Source organism: Halichoerus grypus, unplaced genomic scaffold, assembly GCF_964656455.1.
Source record: "Halichoerus grypus unplaced genomic scaffold, mHalGry1.hap1.1 HAP1_SCAFFOLD_106, whole genome shotgun sequence".
Taxonomy (NCBI): domain Eukaryota; kingdom Metazoa; phylum Chordata; class Mammalia; order Carnivora; family Phocidae; genus Halichoerus; species Halichoerus grypus.
Genome location: NW_027555035.1, coordinates 19989 through 38139, shown reverse-complemented (window position 1 = coordinate 38139; position 18151 = coordinate 19989). Strand labels below are relative to the sequence as shown.

General features: G+C 41.8%; 1 protein-coding gene and 1 pseudogene across 1 annotated transcript in view; both read right to left on the bottom strand.

Moving 5' to 3' along the window:
* LOC144380720 (serine/threonine-protein kinase Nek11-like) overlaps positions 1-17707 on the bottom strand; it is a 68975-nt gene extending 51268 nt beyond the window's left edge. Inside the window, exons 1-2 of the mRNA XM_078065551.1 lie at positions 17629-17707; positions 15239-15299 (exon numbers count right to left, since the gene is read on the bottom strand). The gene's annotated coding sequence lies outside the window, so the exon portion shown is untranslated. The remainder of the gene's footprint in view (positions 1-15238; positions 15300-17628) is intronic.
* LOC118523345 (NADH dehydrogenase [ubiquinone] 1 alpha subcomplex subunit 3 pseudogene) lies at positions 304-7182 on the bottom strand (annotated as a pseudogene).
* Positions 17708-18151: the final 444 nt, after the last annotated feature.

Genomic DNA, 18151 nt, shown 5'->3' with positions numbered 1-18151 from the left:
CTTCTTTGAAAAAATGTCTATTCAAGTCCTTTGTCCATTTTTAAATTGTTTGTATTTTTGTTGTTGAGCTGTAGTTCTTTATATATTACAGATATTAAACTTTTATTTAATATATAATCTGTAAATATTTTTTACCTTGTTCATCTTTGTACCTCCAAAGTTCATCTCAGCATAAGGCATGTATCATATTAAATTTATACCTAAGTATTTTATTCTTTTTTGGGGGGGGAAGGGTCGCTTTTCACATTTTATTGGCCACAGGGGAGGGGGCCATAGGTGAGAGGGCCATATCACCAGAGGTGCTCACAATTTCTTCAGCTACTCCAAGCTTGGTTCCTAGGGATCCTGAGGGTGGCTGGGTGCGTTAGACATGTTCCCATCATCTGGGGGGGCAGGGGGAGGAATGGATAGTTGTAGGGTGTGGCCTGGTTGATCATGGTAGCATATTTGGTGAAAGGGCTGAGGGTTGGCAGAATTATAGTGAGGCCCCCAACGGTGAAGGATGCGACCAGCACCAGCTCCTTGGCCCAGGCATCCTTGGGGAAGGAACGAGTCTCCTGGCCATCTTGGTCACAGCAGTGGCCTATACCTAGGTATTTTATTCTTGATGCTATTGTAGATGGAATTGTTTTCTTAATTTCGTTTTTGAAATGTTCACTGCTATGTATAAAAATACAACTGGTTTTAGTGTATTGATCTTGTATCCTGCAATCTTGCTTAACTTATTAGTGCTAATAGTTTTTAGTGAATTTCTTAGGGTTTTCTACGTACAAGAGCATGTTATCTGCAAGTAGAGATAGTTTTACTTCTTCTTTTCCAGTCTGGATGCCTTTCATTTCTTCCCCTTGCCTAATTTCCCTGGCTAGAACCTCTAGCACAGTGCTAAATGGAAGTGGTGAATGAAGTCTTTGTCATGTTCCTGTTCTTAGGAGGAAAACATTCTTTCTTACACCATTAAGTATGAATTAGCTATAGGTGTGTTCATAGAAGCCCTTTATCAGGTGTAGGAAGTTCCTTTCCATTCTTAGTTTGTTGAGTGTTTTTTATCAAGAAAGGTTGTTGGATTTTGTCAAATGCTTTTTCTGCATCTATTGAGATGATCACATCATTTTTGCCCTTTATTCATATGTTTTATTTCATTAATTGATTTTCTGATGTTAGATGACCCTTGCATTCTTTGGATAAATCCCACTTGGTCATCAAGTATAATCCTTTTTTTTTAATGTTGCTGGAATTATTTTAGTAGTATTTTGTTGATGATTTTTGCACATATATTCACGATGGATATTGGCTCATAGTTTTGTTTGTTTGTTCTTGTGATGTCTTAGTCTGGTTTTGATATAAAAGAATGGCCTCATAGAATAAGTTGGGAAGTGTTGTCTCATATTCCATTTTTTGGAAGAGCTTGTGAAGAACTGGTATTAACTCTTCTTGAATATTTGGCAGAATTTACCAGTGAAGCCTTCTAGGCCTGGGCTTTTCTCTATTGGAAGTTTTTAGTTTTCTAATTTAATCTACATGTTATAGGCGCATTCAAATTTTTCATTCTTGACTCAGTTTTGGTAATTTTTGTCTTTCTAGAAATTTGTCCATTTCCTCTAAGTTATCTAATTTGCTGGCATACTATTGTTCACAGTATGCCCTTATAATCTGTTTCATTTCCTTAAGGGTAGTAGTAATGTCTCCCCTTTCATTCCTGATTCATGAATTTGAGTCTTTTTTCTTATTTTCTTGGACATTATGGCTAAAGATTTATTAATTCTGTTGATCTTTTTAAGGATTTTTGGTCTTGTTGATGTCCTCTATTGATTCTTTATTTCATTTATTTCCACTCTAGTCTTTATTATTTCCTCTCTTCTGCTTGCTTTGGGTTTAATTTGCTCATCTTCTTCTAGTTTCTTAAGGGAGGTATTATATTTTAGATGTTTGAAGGTAGGAATTAAAGTCAATGGTAATTTAAATAGTAGCCATGGTCCTTAACCCAGAAAGAGTTTGCAGTCTACTAGGGAAGACAGGGTATCCGTCTAGATGATCACCAGGAGTGCTACTTTGTACGTTGACATAAGACACCATGCTGCAAAGAGGGGTACTGAGGGTCTTTGGGAAAAGCACTAGCCTTCAAGTTAGAGGACCAGAGTTATTGTTCTAGTTCTACTCTCACTGGCTACATAGCCCGCAGGTGACCTCCCAGAGCCTCAGTTTGCTCATATTATATTTAAGCAGTTTCATCGGCCTTCTCTCAATTGGAACCTTCTATGACCTGGTATAAGACATCTCCCTGGACCTCCAGTGGGGTGGAATTTCCTTGGGAAGGCAACACTAATACTAATAACAACAACAACGAAAAGCAACCAGAAGGACCAAATATTAAGAGGCAAATGGCTGGCACCAACAATCAATGGGGCAGGCACTCTGAAACATCAGAAAAAATCATCCTGAAGTCTTTCCCCACCTGCGCAACACAGGACGAGGAGGATTAGAACACTTGACACTATCCCCTGGGGATGTTTTGACAGTGAGATGAACACAAGACCATATGAAGAGACAGTCGGCAACTAGGAGCTGTGTTTCATAAGGGTGCAGAGCACAGCTCATCAGAGTAATATTGTTGGGCTTCCTGCTACTTCTATGGTCTCTTACCAGCCGAGCTATTTTCCCCGAAGGAGTGATAGCTTGATGATCCTGACATTTCACCAGCAGAGAGAGATTCTTCTCTCATTTCCTCCAAAATTTTCCTTTACACATTTGCTCTACTCATTTACTACCCCCAGCTCAGTGCCTGGATGGATGACCTTGATGATAAAACAGAAAGCTGCGTTCGCCCTCCCTGCAAAACCTCCTGCCATGTGGGTGATAAAGAGCTGATGCAGGGACTGCAGGGCTGGATATTTTGGCAAACAAGATCCCACGTAAGCACCTGGGACATTGCTTACTCAGGAATCCTTGCAGACACTGCCCTTCGTGCACAGTACGTGCAGGATGTTTCTCTGCTAATCTTTTACCCTCCCATTTCTTGCAAGTGCCTCAGGAACACTCCAGAAATACAGTTGCCCCTCTTGGCCCAAATTATTGCAAAGGCACGTCCTCGTGGCCCACATTGTTCCTCCTACTCTTTAGAGTGGCACATGATGGAAGATTTGTCTATGGACTGACAAACTTTTTCTGTAAAGAGCCAAGTAGTGTTAGACTTGCAGGCAAACAATCTCTGTTGCAACTACTCAACTCTGCCATTGTAGCATGAAAACAGCCATAGACAAGAGGTAAATAAATGAGCATGGCTGTGTTCCAGTACAATCTTATTTACAAAAACAGGTATTGAGCCAGATTTGGCCTGTGGGCTGTAGTTTATCAACTCCTGGCCTAGACGATGGAGAAGCTTCACGATTCTGAGCCGGAAGTGACTATAGACCTCTTCACGCCAACTTGTCTCATCTTATAGATCGGGAAACTGAGGCCAAGAGAGGCTGTGTAGCTTGCTCCAGGTCACAGAGCTATAAGGAAAGAGGCAGAGTCAGGACTAGAATTGTGGCTTCCTGACTGCCAAATGTGTGATCTTTCTAATCCCTCACAGAAATGACACATCCAGATAAGGATTTTCATGAGCTGATTTTGAAAAATCAGGAAATTATCAGACAAAACCCCTCCTCCAAACGTTGAAATTTGGGGAGAACATGACATCTCATGTCATCTCATCTCTCTGCCTCTCCAGACGATGTTGTTGGATTTTCTTTCTTTTCTTTTTTTTTGTACTGATAGGTGTCTGCCTCTCCAGACGATGGCTCAGGGCTTATTATGGAGGACCATGAACCAGTAGGGCATGTGAGAGCCGTGCCACTCTGCTGAGAGGCTTATCTGATCCTCATCTTTGTTTCCTTGAGCTTCTCTTGTGATGATAGTGGACCTCAGGATGTCAATAAAATTGCCTCGGAATCTGCAAAGCAGGCTGCTCTCTGTCTTCACTGTTACCTCAACACCCCACGGATAGTGACACACCACCCCAATCTCCTTTCAAGGAAGGAGCTGTTCCCCAGCTGCCTGGAGCGCTGCAGATGGCCAGCCAGCCTCCAGCTGTGGCCCTTCCAGGATCTGCCTCCGCCATAGAAAGCTGCCTTGCCCAAGATCACGCCGTTCCCATGTGGCCCACATTTAATGACTGACCATGGTAGAGGTAGAAATCCTGGCCATTTTGGCCCATGCAGACAATTCTGGTAAGTCCAGAACTCCCCATGGATTTGGGCCAGGATTGTCAGGACTGCATCACTGCACTGTCCCCCCCCTCTGCCTCACCTCTCCTGTCCGCAGGGCTCTCCTGAGGGCACTCCCAAGCAAGCATCCTGCCCACTCGACTTCATGTCAGAGGCTGCTTCCTGAAGAACCCTAGCCATGACACAGGGGAGAAACAGGAGCATGGAGGTGGTTGTCTTGGCGACATGAACAAGTTGAGCATTAAACAAGAGCAATAGTAAAGATACCGATGTAGCCCTTTACCCCTCCCCTTGAGCAATTCTTTTGGAATACTGTCCGCAGCCGCCACCTAGGAGAGCTGTCGCCGTCAGCGGCAGCTGTGTCCAAGCCCAAGCCCCTGAGGAGGCTGGTGAAGGAGGGAGTCCGGAGAAAAGAAGAAGGTCCAGGAGAGAACAGCCTCCAGAAGCTTCCAGTGGGAAGGGAGCCAGGGCACATTCAGGTGAGCACTTAAGAGTCCCGACTCTGTGATGTTTGCTAAGTTACAAAACTGTGACTCAGCTTCCTCACCTGGGCAAGAAGCCTGTGCACAAGGCTCCAGTAAAGCTCAAACGCAATGATACACAGAAAGGCGCTCTGCTGTTCGCAGAGGCCCAGGACGAATTCACGCCACCTCCCTCGGCCCCACGGAACCACCACAGTGCTTTGCACAAGGGCAACTCCCCAAGAGCGCCCCACTGTCTCCACCAACGTTAAATTAGTTGGAAAAAAGTGGGTCAGCTTGGGAAAGAAAACTTGCTACTCATAGGGGAGATAATAAATACCAGAAGATGGGAAATAAACTTTCTATTTTTACTACGTGGTTATTTCACACCACAAATACTCAGCTGAACTGTATGGAAGATTAAAAACAACAGGAGTTCAGGGGTTTGCAAATGTTCATTTCCTTTTGAATGTACCAGAAGAGGCCTCTAAGAATAGCACCTATCAGTACAAAAAAAAAGAAAAGAAAGAAAGAAAAAAAAAAGAGTGTCTGGGTTTTTTTAATAAGCAATTAAATGTGGATACTGGTTGAGGAGAGATTTGTGGAAGCCAGACTCCGACTTCTTCAGTTGCGCTTACCCCGTGCGGCCAGAAGCCAGTATTTGGGGCGTTTAATTAGTCTAAGCTGCCAATGTGGAGAATCCTAGCTTGAGAAACAAAACTTGCTTTTTTTGTGATGGCAGGTTGGGCTGGTTCAAGACTGACTAATATACTTAAGGTAAACGCATCAGTGCTTCCCTGTTCTTTTAGGAGAAAACAATCACATAAGTCATCCATGTTCATTGCAGACAAATTAGAAACCACAGAAGGGAAGAGCTGCTTAAACACCACTGCTAACACTGTGGTGTTTCCAAATGCACACACACACACACACACACACACACGTATGTGTGTATCAACTACAGCTCTGTACACTTGATTACTTTATAACACCTTTCATGCCAATGAATACGTAACTGCATCATCATTTTTAATAAACTGTAAAGAACTTCTTTGTTCTAGAAAATATACTAGTCTCCATTATAGGCATTTATTTTTATTCCAGTTTTTCACTATGGTAAGCAACACTGCCATGAAGACCTTTATATATTTATCTTTACACCCACCTCTGTCTCTTCAAGATAAATTTCTGGACAGAGACTTACTGGGTCAAAAATAATTTGTTCTTTCAGGTTAATATAACCTAAATGTTGAAAGAAAATCTTTTTTCTGGGTTGTAAATACCATTCTCTTCAGTGGGGTCATAAATATATATTAAAATTGAATGTGAGGCACCTTTATTAAAAACTTGATTCAATTTTTCAAAATTTGTCAAAAGTCAGCATTTTCTTTATAAAGCCATAGCTGGAAGTAAAAACACCCTTTTTCCTGATATCCTAGCCCAGTGGATCTCAAAGCAGAGTCCCTGGACCAGCAGCGTCAGCATCACCTGGGAACTTGTTAAAAATGCAGGTTCTCAAGACCAACAACTTCAAACCTACTGAAGCAGGTGGGGGTGGGGCCCAGAGAGCTGGTGAGTCTGATGCTGCCCACTCATCCTCATTGATGTTCATTACTTCCTGCCTGCAATTCTAGTTATTTGGTCTAGAGATGTTCACACCCCTAACTACCTGGAAATTCCTTAAAAATATGAACTGTGAACCATATTCCTTTTGTGCCCTACCATGGTTCTGGGCCAGGAAATGCTCACACTAATTGATTTGTAGTTAAACGCAGTCTTACTCACATTTCCAACTTTTCACATAGATAACCTGATGGTAGTTCTAAATGAACTAGAAAAGACACCCTCTGTCCTAGCAAATGGAGGGGCAAACTCCCTCCCTGCCAGGGACACGGCTTTACTGACCCAGCCAGAAGTGGCCTCACAAAGCAATTGGTCTGGGACATAATTACTGCCAGAAAGAACCGCTCAATATCGTCCCTTTCAAAGAACAAGTAGTGTCTAAAGTTCAAATGGCCAAGTGAATGTGTTCATTGACAGGGGCCCAGGAGCAGCCACCTCACCCAGGAAGGCACAGCGATGGCCATCTGTGCTGCATGCAATCAGACATACCAAGAGCATCACTGAGCTGCTTCTGGGGCTGAGATGGACGACAGAGGGTCTATGTCCTGACCACCTCTTGTCAGCTGAATGGCGTGGAACTGGGGTCTCAGTTGAGTACTTAGCTAAGCAGATCCAGGACCAAGCGTCTTGTTTCGGCAAGCAGGCACGCACTCCGTGGAGTTCACCCCCAGCTGGCATGGCCATGGCCCCCCATTCGGGACAAGGTCGCACCTTTTATTAGACAGTGGCTGTCCGAAGCAAATGGCTCCCTCTACAGTCAGCAACACAGAAGATAAGTCAAACAAGGATTACCTTGAATCATCTACTCCTTCTGTGAAAGCCAAAAGAGATGTGGCCACAAAACACTTTAAGGCTATCTCTCCCTCCACATCTCTTAGAACCAGAAAGTTCATTACTACAGTAGATATTTATTATTATGTTTGGCCTCACATTCTTCTTCCTTTGTTGGAAGAATCTTCTACTTTGTGAGACGGAGTCTGGCTCGCACTAAAGAAGCTAAAACCCTGGCTACTCACTTTCCCAGCCTCCCTTATCGTAGGCACATTGTGTCGACACATGACCAGCCTCTGCCAATGAGACAATTCCTCCCCAGACTGTGTATCCAAAGTTGGTAGTGAGAAGAGGACACATGGAATCCATCCAGCCAAGGCCCGGGCAGGAGTGGCAGCCATGGCCAGGTTCCTAAGGTGGCAATGAACAAAAGTCTAGCAATGATGCCCAATGTCCAGCATTAGTGGCCTTGAGGACTTCCAAGCCACCCTGGAAAGAGGCCCATGTGGAGGGAACTGAGGCCCTCCGCCAACTTGCTGCTGAATGAGTGAGTCATCCGGCCTTCAGATGACTGTGGTCCTGACGTCTGACTATAACCTCATGGGCCCCTGAGCCACAACCACCCACCCGAGCCATTTTTAAATTCATGACACAGAAACCATGGAAAACAGTAAATGATTACTGTTGTTTTCAGCCAATAAGTGTTTGAGTACTTTTTATGCAGCCATAGATAAGCAATATAGGCACCGACTTTTATGAAGGGTCAGGAGAAGAAACAAATATATGAAGACTGTTTCTGCATTTACCTTAAAACCAGTTTTGAAATCACTGTGTTGCTGTATGGTTACTTTGGAAATGCTGTGCTACTAAATTCTTAGAACTTAGTAGTAGGAAAAAAAGGTGTCCTTTGGAAATGGATAAATGATCTTAAAATCCATGTGGAAAAATAAATGTCAGAGGATAAGAATCTTTTGAAAAAATAAGAAAATTGGAAGATAATTGTCCTATTAGATATTAACACATCCCATAAAGGCAGTATAATTAGAACACTCTGGTACTGACAGAAGATTAAGAACCGAGATCAGGGTGGCTCAGTCAGTTAAGCGTCTGCCTTCGGCTCAGGTCATGATCTCGGGGTCCTGGGATCAAGCCCCACGTCTGGCTCCTTGCTCAGTGGGGAGTCTGCTTCTCCCTCTCCTCCCTCTGCCCCTCCCCCTCCTCATGCTCTCTCTCTCTCTCAAATAAATTTTTTTAAAATCTTAAAAAAAAAAAAAGAATCGAGATCAGTAGACCAAAATAGAATCAGAAACAGACAATATCCAGGAGTTGTGATATGACAAAAGGAGAATTTAAATGAAATGGAAGAGAATAATTCACCTGGCATAAAAACTATGAAAATAAGACAATAAGAATCCTAGAAGAAAATTCAGGAGTCCATATACAAGAGTCTCTTTAAAAGAAATAAACAGGAAAGCTGAAGTCTATAAAAACAAGATAGAAAAGGGAGCAGTAATATCTTTATAATTATATAGCTCAATACATTGAAACTTAAATCAAATGCAAGTAGTAGTGAATATTTCCCTCTACACAAAAGGGTACTGGATATTAAAGACCCTGGTAAATACCTTTTACAAAGAAAAGGAGACCTTATTTGTTTTAGAAAAAATAATAAAAATTAGCTACATAGATAGTTCATGTCATATTAACAAGTGAGATGACTCAGGCAAATAATACCGAATGGAACCACTCACCGTTCCTGAGCAAAGCCTGTCTGTGGCTGCCTGTTCCTGCCTCTGGATTCCTTCTTTCCCTTCCACCTGTGGGGCCTTCAGTTCCTCATGGCCAAATCTGTCCTATGGCAGGAACGATCTCGTATCTTCTCCTTGAAGCTTCCTTGATGACTTCCATCCCCCTCAACTAAAAGCGATCTCCCCAATTTCTGGATCCTTACTCTTTTGTTGTATAGTTATTCAGGCCTTTGTCTTAGTTCTCCTCTGAAATCGTTAAGTCTTTAATGGCAAGATGCAGGCCTAAGATATCATTATGGCCTAACACCATTCCTCTACAAAGTACTCTGTTGGTGGAGGCCATTGAGAGGACCTGACTGCCGGCTGATCAGTGAGCCGGACCCCAGCAATGAGAGGCCCCTCATCCCTTCCCTTCCCGTCATTGGAATGTACATTCCACTTGCCTTTCCTGGGCCAGAGGCTGCTCCAAGGACACAGCCTTAAGGTAATGATGTGGTATTGAGACCTTTTGGACGGTTGGTATACGTGACTAAACCCAGTTAAACCCTCTACATTGGCAGGTGGCTGCAGAGATCTAATTGTCTTATAGCCACCCAAGACAAGCCTCATATGTAAGTTCCCTTGCTTATTAAACCTGCCACCTACCAATTTGGAGCGGCCTGCCTCTTTCTTCGGCCTCTCCTTGACTGCCTAGGTATAGGGGCTGGTTTCAGATTATATCAAGGAAGCTCCCAAGGAACTTACAAACCAACATATATTAACTTGGTGATATCCTAATGTATGAGTGATAAAAGAATTCATGATTGCTGAGTTTCTCTCTTAGTTAGGCAAACTCAATCACTGGCACTTTTTTTCTAGATAGTAGTAATATACAGAATGTTCTTTGCTAAGAGTATGCTACTAAGAATGAGTAATACTACAGTTTTAAGGATTTATTTATATTACAAAGCCCTTTCCCTACCCCTGTCGCATCACCACACATCTGCTAAATGACCATGTCTGGCATGGTAGCAGACACATAGTAGGTTCTCTATAAATTGCCACTAATTCTGAATCTGTTGCATCCTTTCAAGTTTTAAAGAACTTACAGAAACTATTAAATTTCCCTAATACAGAAACAGAAAGTATAATGGCAAACAGGTATTGTGCATTGTGCATCCACATCAAAATTATCCAAGTGGTTTATGGTCCAAAATGTCCCTCCTCTCCTCAAATGTAGTGGTTTCAGTATGTCAGGAAGGAAAGATAAAACACTATGATGACATCATTCTAATTAGTATGAGAAATTCATTTCTTTCAAGGTGAAAAGCACAATAGTGCAAGGTTAAATGGCTGTCAGTCAACCTTACAGTTAACAGCTTAGAGTTTGAAGAGCTTAAGCAAAGGAAGATTCTAAAGGAATCAGAAGCCCTGATGCCTTCTCTGGTCTAGATCAGTCACATTGTTTAGTAGAGATTAAATAGTTATTACCAAGGTTCAGTGGAAGAATTGAGGGGTAACAATTTTCAAAAAGCCAAACTGATCAGACAACACAACACACTAAGGGGATCTTAACGGGCAGAGAGGTTCTGAAGCATCTGTTATATTCTAACTGCTTCTGTGAGAACATCCAGTTTGGATCTACAAAATAAGCCTTCTTATAAAAGTATAGTTTGCCAAGGACTCATATCATTCTGCTGATGACTTCTCTCTCTAGAAGTACAGCCAATTTCATAAACATTTAAAAATGTTAAATTTCGTATGTTGCCTTGATTCATAATCTGGTCACTATGAAATATGGAGACAGAATTTTCTTTTCTAAGTTCAAAGAAAAGGAAGTGAGAGGGCATCTTCTGTCCTTACTGAATAGTGATGGGCCTGAACAGTTATTATAGTAATACTACCTATTGTCTGTGTAATGAGAGCCCATAACTAGTTCCCCATCTCAAGTCACTCCTTTCAAAGCTACCTCCTTATCGTTTGTTAAAGGTAATCTTTTCTGACCATGCTTAAAAACCAGTGGTATCCTAATCCACAGGATAAAATTCAAGCTCTTTAACCTGGCATACAAGATTATTCATGGGTTTAGCCCTACATAGCCAGGTTTGCTGATCCCTTTCTCACACCTTATTCCAGTAATACCAAACTTCTTGATAGTTCCATGAATATACCCAGTTGTTTCCTACCTCTGAGCTTTCATGCTGTTTGATCCTTTCTAGAGAATACGACCCCCCTCCAACCTCTTGTCAACTCTATTCATCTTTCTACTCATTCATCAAATGATTATTGAAAAAATACTGTGTGCCAAGCTGTATGTTAGACTCTGAGAATACTACAGTGAATAAGATCTTGTACTGCCCTGGGGTGCCTGGGTGGCTCAGTCAGTTAAGCTTCTGACTCTTGATTTCGGCTCAGGTCATGATCTCAGGGTCCTGGGATCAAGCCCCAAGCTGGGCTCTGAGCTCAGCGAGGAGTCTGCTTGAGATTCTCTCTCTCCCTCTGCCCCTCCTCCCATTCTCTCTCTCTCGCTCACTCACTCTAAAACAAATAAGTAAATCTTAAAAAAAAAAAAAAAAAGATCTTGTACTGCCCTCACTGACACAAGAAATTACAAACCTCACCCTCTGTGAAGCCCTCCCCAAGCTGCATCCCCATAGTGGACCCTTGTCTTCCACTTTCCTTGTTCACAGTATGTGTAGTCCTCATCACGGTGCCCTGTAATTATCAGCCTCCCTGACTACACTGGGGGCTCATTAAGACAGGGACGTCATTTTCTGTAATATCTGGCTTATTGTACATGCTTCATAAACATTTGTAGGGAAGAAAGGAACGGGGGAGGGGGAGAAAGGCAGGATACACATTTAAACCATGGAAATTTCATGTTTTAATGTATCTGCCCTTGGTGAAATGGCCTACATTCTTGGCTATTTCCCCCAGGCCCTGATTTCTGGCCTTTTCTGCTCTCTTTTTAATTTCTTCTCTCCCTCCCTCTCTTAATTCCACCAGGGATCACTCAACATCCTGTTCATGACTGGCCTTGTGTCTTATATGCCATGGGAAATTTCAGGGGGGATTTAGGGCTTCAGAAATGAGGTGCCTCCATTTGGGACAACAAACTCAATGTGTGAAAGAAGCACCTAGTGGTGCTCTCTGGTATTGTTACAAAGCTGTGCCTGGTTTGTCCGGGACCCTACCTGGTGATTGAGACCATGTTCCAAATATGTCTCAACATCTGAAACCTCATACAGTGCCTTGAGCCCACCAGACCTCCCTAAATGTCTGATGCAGATGCTGAGGATGAGGCAAAAATACACTACTGCTTCCAGGGAAGCTCAGTAACTCCTGTATACGGTGCCAAATAGCCCAGCACACAGACAGCATCACATAAAGGGGGAAAAGTGTAGAAAGGAGCTATTTTCAGTTTAGCTTAGAGGTAAATTATAATTTTAATAAATAAAATTTTTATTTTATACTTTAGAAATATTTTGTTTGGACTATAAATTGGTGTGGGGTGCACAGTAAGAATTTCAGAGCTTAAGGACTTTAAAGCTATGGTTCTCAAAATGTGGCCTGGACCTGAAACATCAGCACTGCTTAGGAACTTGTTAGAAATACAAATTGTTGGCCACGCACCAGACCTGCATTTTTATAAGCCCTCTAAGTGATTCTGATGCATGTTCAAGTGGGAGAACCACTGATCTAAAGGCTTTAAAATGACCTGGATGGGGGCACCTGGGTGGCTCAGTCGTTAAGCGTCTGCCTTCGGCTCGGGTCATGATCCCAGTGTCCTGGGACCGAGCCCCGCATCGGGCTCCCTGCTCAGCGGGAGGCCTGCTTCTCCCTCTCCCACTCCCCCTGCTCATGTTCCCTCTCTCGCTGTCTCTCTCTGTGTCAAATAAATAAATAAAATCTTAAAAAAAAAAATGACCTGGATGTATAGAGGAAACTAATATACTCAACTTGGAATTCAAAAGGGTCCCTTTGAATTCAGGATCTCTTGAAGCTACACAAATGCTAACTCATTCATTCTCTCTACTCCCTATTGATACAGGCAGGGAAAATATCACTACCCCTGTTTTAAATAGAAATAAAACTAAATCTGGGGTTGGGTTGGGGTCAAACCACTGCACACAATGTTTTCAGGGCTGCAAAGTTAAAATTTGTGCGGTCTGAATAACCAGAAAGGACATTTGCACCTGTTGTTTTTCCTCTCTTGTTGAGGGTTCAGAGAAGCTCTTGAAAATATTTGTGGGAGATACTTAACAGCTTAACTGCTCCATAAGCAATCGGACATTTCCAAAATGCATAGGCTGATGCTGAATGTAAGTAAAGCCTCACTCAATCCACAGAGGTTTCATTTCTAAGTTACAAGGCTTATACTCTGACACATTTTAGTTTACATTGTCCCTCGGATCCTGTTAATGTTCTGACATATATTAATGCCACAGTGATTCCGGTATCTGTGAATCTCCCCGCAAAATGTAGTTAGAGCAAAACAGGTACTAGCCCCCAAGCGGTCTCATCCCTATAACACTGCACAAGGAGATTTCTTCATGGCTTCTGTGTAATGCTGGAAGCCCAGAGTTCTGAAAGTAATATTCTCATCTGGGATGAGGGTCCCACTGTGAGTACCTCCCCAGACAGATATTTCAAAAGCACGAGCCCCGCCATCTCAGAGTCCGCTAGCCTGCCCCTTAGCTGCTCTCCTTACCTGAACACATCTTAGGCATGTAGCTTTCACCTTGTCTGTCTTCTAAATTGCTCACCATGCATCCATCTGCTTCCTAGCTTCTCAAATGAGCTAACAGCTCCCACCTGCTCCCATCTCTTCTGTTCTCTTTGTCCTGTAAGTTTATACAGCTTTGTCCCCTTTCTGTCATTTGAGGGGAGCTCCAGGCAGAGATAAATGCATTTTTTTATTCTATGTTTCTATTGCTCATTTTTATAAAAGCATACAGTCTAAAAGGGAATTTAGATATCATCTCTCCAATCCAGTGTTAGTTTCTTTTTTTGCAGTGGAATCTATCTTTTTCAAGACACAGCCCTATGTATAAGTCTAATTTATAAAACAGATAAAAGAGTGAAACTATTTTGGTTGAAGCTGGTAAAGGAGCAGGGTGTGCATCTCATTTCTCTTAAAAATATTTAAAAATATCTGTTAAGGGCCTCCTCTGCACCAGACACTGTGTCAGACTCTGGAGAAACACAGATGAGCTGTGTTTCTGTTCTCTAGCTGCTCAGAGCCTTGTCGGCTCCTGGAGGTCCCCAAGGAACCCCGTCTGAACCTTACTGATGTAATCCAAGGTCTGGAGAAGAAAAATGACTTGGCGAAAGGAAGGCCTTCCTGGTCTTCAAATCCATACTTGGGAGTTAAATGTACCCAGTAAGTGTTACTGATGTGCAGTGGAACAGATTGTAGGGCGATGATCAGGAGAAAAAACCCAGGAGCTATGTTTATGACCGAGGCTTCGTACACAGAGACGTGAAATAAGCAACGGAAAGGATATAAACTGTGCATAAATCTCCTAATAAAATAGTGGTGAATGTTTGCACACTTGAGCACTTGATCTTTATTTCTGCCATTCCCTGTGAGGAGATTGCTTTTGGTCATGCAGTTAAAAACTTTAAAAACCCGAAGTCAAATTTCAAAGAAAAAAATCTCAGCCTGTTTCACCCAGGACCTGTAGGTATATCCTCTGTCCTTCTACCCATGTCAGGTGTGACAATTTATTGTCTACTGCTAGAAGTTTCCACAGTTGGGCTTTTTCAGATTGAAGAAAAAGAAGGAGAAACTAAGAAATAGTAAAAGCACAGCTGTCCCATTTATTGAGACGGACAATGCTAAAGAAATTTCAGCTTTGTTTTTCAGACCAAATCGCTTCCAGTGACTGGCTGACCTTCAGAGTGATGGTCCTTGCAACTTGACTGAATGCCATCTGTTTCTACAGAAGAGTGAGATAGGAGATTCCTCTTCTGGGGAACCTGGAAAGTCTACTATTATGCGCTGCCAGGCCACCATTTGATCACAATGGACCACTGAATTCCAACCATTTCATCCTTGGAGACTGCCAGTCACTTACAGTAATAAACTTTGAGTTGCCTGGCCCCGGGCCAGACTTCCAACTTCTGTTGGCCTCAGTTTCCTCCTGTATAAAATGAAGAGGTTAGACTGAAATATCTGTAAGATTCCTTCCAAGTGGGGTGCCTGGGTGGCTCAGTCGGTTAAGCGTCTGCCTTCAGCTCAGGTCATGATCCCAGGGTCCTGGAATTGAGTCCCGCATTGGGCTCCCTGCTTCTCCTTCTCCCTCTGCTGCTCCCCCTGCTTATGCTCCCTCTGTCAAATAAATAAAATCTTAAAAAGAAAAGATTCCTCCCAAGCTTTCTACTCCTCAGATATTCCATTAGAATCAGCAGGTAGCAGCACTACATTTTGGAATCTGAAGCAACTTACCTAGAGAGGTGCAACCCAGGACATTTTCCAAACACCCGACCAGTGCTTCAATATCACTGTCCTGTCAAAACAAGAGGAATTTACTTCCATGTATGACAGAAGAATATTTATTGACATAAAAAATGTCTTGCCACATTTAGGCAAAACAAAACAAAAAAATCTGGTGGCAAAATTATTTGACAGTACGATCCCATTAAAAATTTTTTTGCAATTGAAGTATAATTAACATACTGTGTTATATTAGTCTCAGGTGTACTAACAATGATTCAACATTTCCATACATGACTCAGTGCTCATCAAGGTAAGTGTAATCTTAATCCCCATCACCTATTTCATCCACCCCCCCACCCACCTCCCTTCTGACAACCACCAGTGTGTTTTCTGTACTTAAGAGCAGTTTTTTGTCTTTTTTTTCTGTTTGCTCGTTTGTTTTGTTTCTTAAATTCCACATATGAGTGAAATCATGTGGTATTTGTCTTTTTCTGACTTTATCTTTTTCTCAGTTAGCATAATATCCTCTAGGGCCATCCATGTTGTTGCAAATGGCAAGATTTCCTTCTTTTTCATGGTTGAGTAATATTCTATTATATATATATTCTATTATATATATATTCTATTATATATATATATTCTATTATATAGTGTATATATATATATATATATATATATATATATACACCACATCTTCTTTATCCATCTGTCTATTGATGGACATTTGGGCTGCTTCCATATCTTGGCTATTGTAAGCAATGCTGCAATAAACATAAGGGTGCATATATCTTTTCAATGTTTTTGTTTTCTTTGGGTAAATACCCAGTAGTGGAATTACTGAATCTCATGGTAATTCTGTTTTCAATTTTTTGAGGAACCTCCATACTGTTTTCACAGTGGTTGTACCAATTTGCATTCCCACCAACAGTGCATGAGGATTCCTTTTTCTCCATATCCTCACCAATATTTGTTATTTCTTGTGTTTTTTATTTTAGCTGTTCTGACAGGTATAAAGTAATATCTCATTGTGGTTTTGATCTGCATTTCTCTGGTGATTAGTGATGTTGAGCATCTTTTCACGTTGGCCATTGTATGTCTTTTTTGGAAAACTGTCTCTCCAATCCTCTGCCCATTTTTAAATTGGATTGTTTGGTTTTTTTGGTATTGAGTTGTATAATTTCTTTATATATTTTGGATATTAACCCCTTCTCAGATATATCTGCAAAGATCTTCTCCTGTTCAGTAGACTGCCTTTTTGTTTTGTTGATGGTTTCTTTCACTGTGCAAAAGCTTTTTATCTTGGTGTAGTATGATCCAATTTTTTAAGAGAAAAATACCTATATCTATATGTATAGCTATATCTCACTCCTTCCATCTCTATCAATCTATAGATCTATTCCTCTATCTCTCTGATGGGAAGAACATACACTGAAAATGTTAATAGTGGTTTTGACTATAAGGTAAGATTATGGATGATCTTTATTTTCTCCTTTGTGTACTTATGTCTTTTCTAAATTTTCTATAATAAACAAATATTACTTATTTAATTTACAAAATAGTAAATGCTACTTAGAATGGGGAAAAGGGTTTTATTCAATCTATAATCTATTCAATATATCAAAAATCAAATGAATATTTTTTTCCTAGGGAGTGTCTCTACCAGTTCTTCTTTGGAAATGTATGGTCTTCAAGGGGTCATAAATCTAAGAATTGCACTTTTTATTTACCTTAACCCTCAGTAAGAGTCAGATACCCTCATGAGAGCTGGGGGGATCCCAGAACTATATTTGGCAACAAATATTGTCTTTATTACAAAATAAATACCCGTCCTCTATCCAGGAGGCTGGAAATATCCACAGTAGCATCATAATGATCCGAGAAAATGGAACCACTTAATTATTTTCAGGTTTGTGGGTACACTGAGGGAAATCAATAATTTGTGGCTCACCTGCTCCATTTCAAAACAAGCAACACATTTCATACTGAAGTAATTGTGAATTTTAGAAAAATGTACTGTGGTATAATAACACATTACATAAATGTGTTGTTTCATAATATAACATCTGGTAGGGTTTGGGCAGCCACTTTTTATGCATGTGGTGAAACCCAGCATCATTTCATGTTCCGATGTATAGAACAGGCAATGATGAAGAAAGTACGTCTGGTCAATGCTGGTCAATGAGGTCAAAGCACTAACTAAAGACCCTGGTGTCCAGCCCAGGAATAGGGAGGGAGGGAGATTCAGAAGAGGGAAAAACAGATCCCTTCCTTCTTCTACACCCCCTGTAGTCTCCAAACTTAGCAGGGACAGCCTTGATTCAAAGAGGAACCCAGCAGAGACATCCTCTGCTGGAGGACAAGCAAAGCACACATTGGCACACACAGCTGACGACACCAACCTGGCAAGCCCCGCTTGCTCCTCCACTAAGTGTGCTGGCCTGGTCCAGGTGGCTTGATTTCCTAGGTCTTAATTTCTGCATCTGTGAAAGTAGGGGGTTGAATCGGCTGATGGTTAAGGGGCCTTCCAGCTCTAAAACCCAGCTCATCAGCAAAGAATTAGATGGACAGTGACTGCGTGGATTGTTTTCCAATATGGCTACAACAATCCTTCCCATCCCTTTGTTCCTATGCCATGCCTCACATCAAAAGTTAGACTCTCTTTCCCCATCCCTTAAGCTGGCCCTGTGACTTGCTCTGGGCCTCAGAATGTGGCAGAAGTGATGTTCTGTGGCTTTTATTACTAGGCCTTAAGAGGCCATGGAGCTTCCATTTTTATTATCTTGGAAGCCAACAACCATGTGAAGAAGTCCAGGCTCTTCTACTGGAGAGACACCATGGTGAGACGCCCTGCAGCATGAGAGGCCATGTGGAGGGAAACAGAGGCCCCCAACCAACAGCCAGCGTCAATTGTCAGACATATGC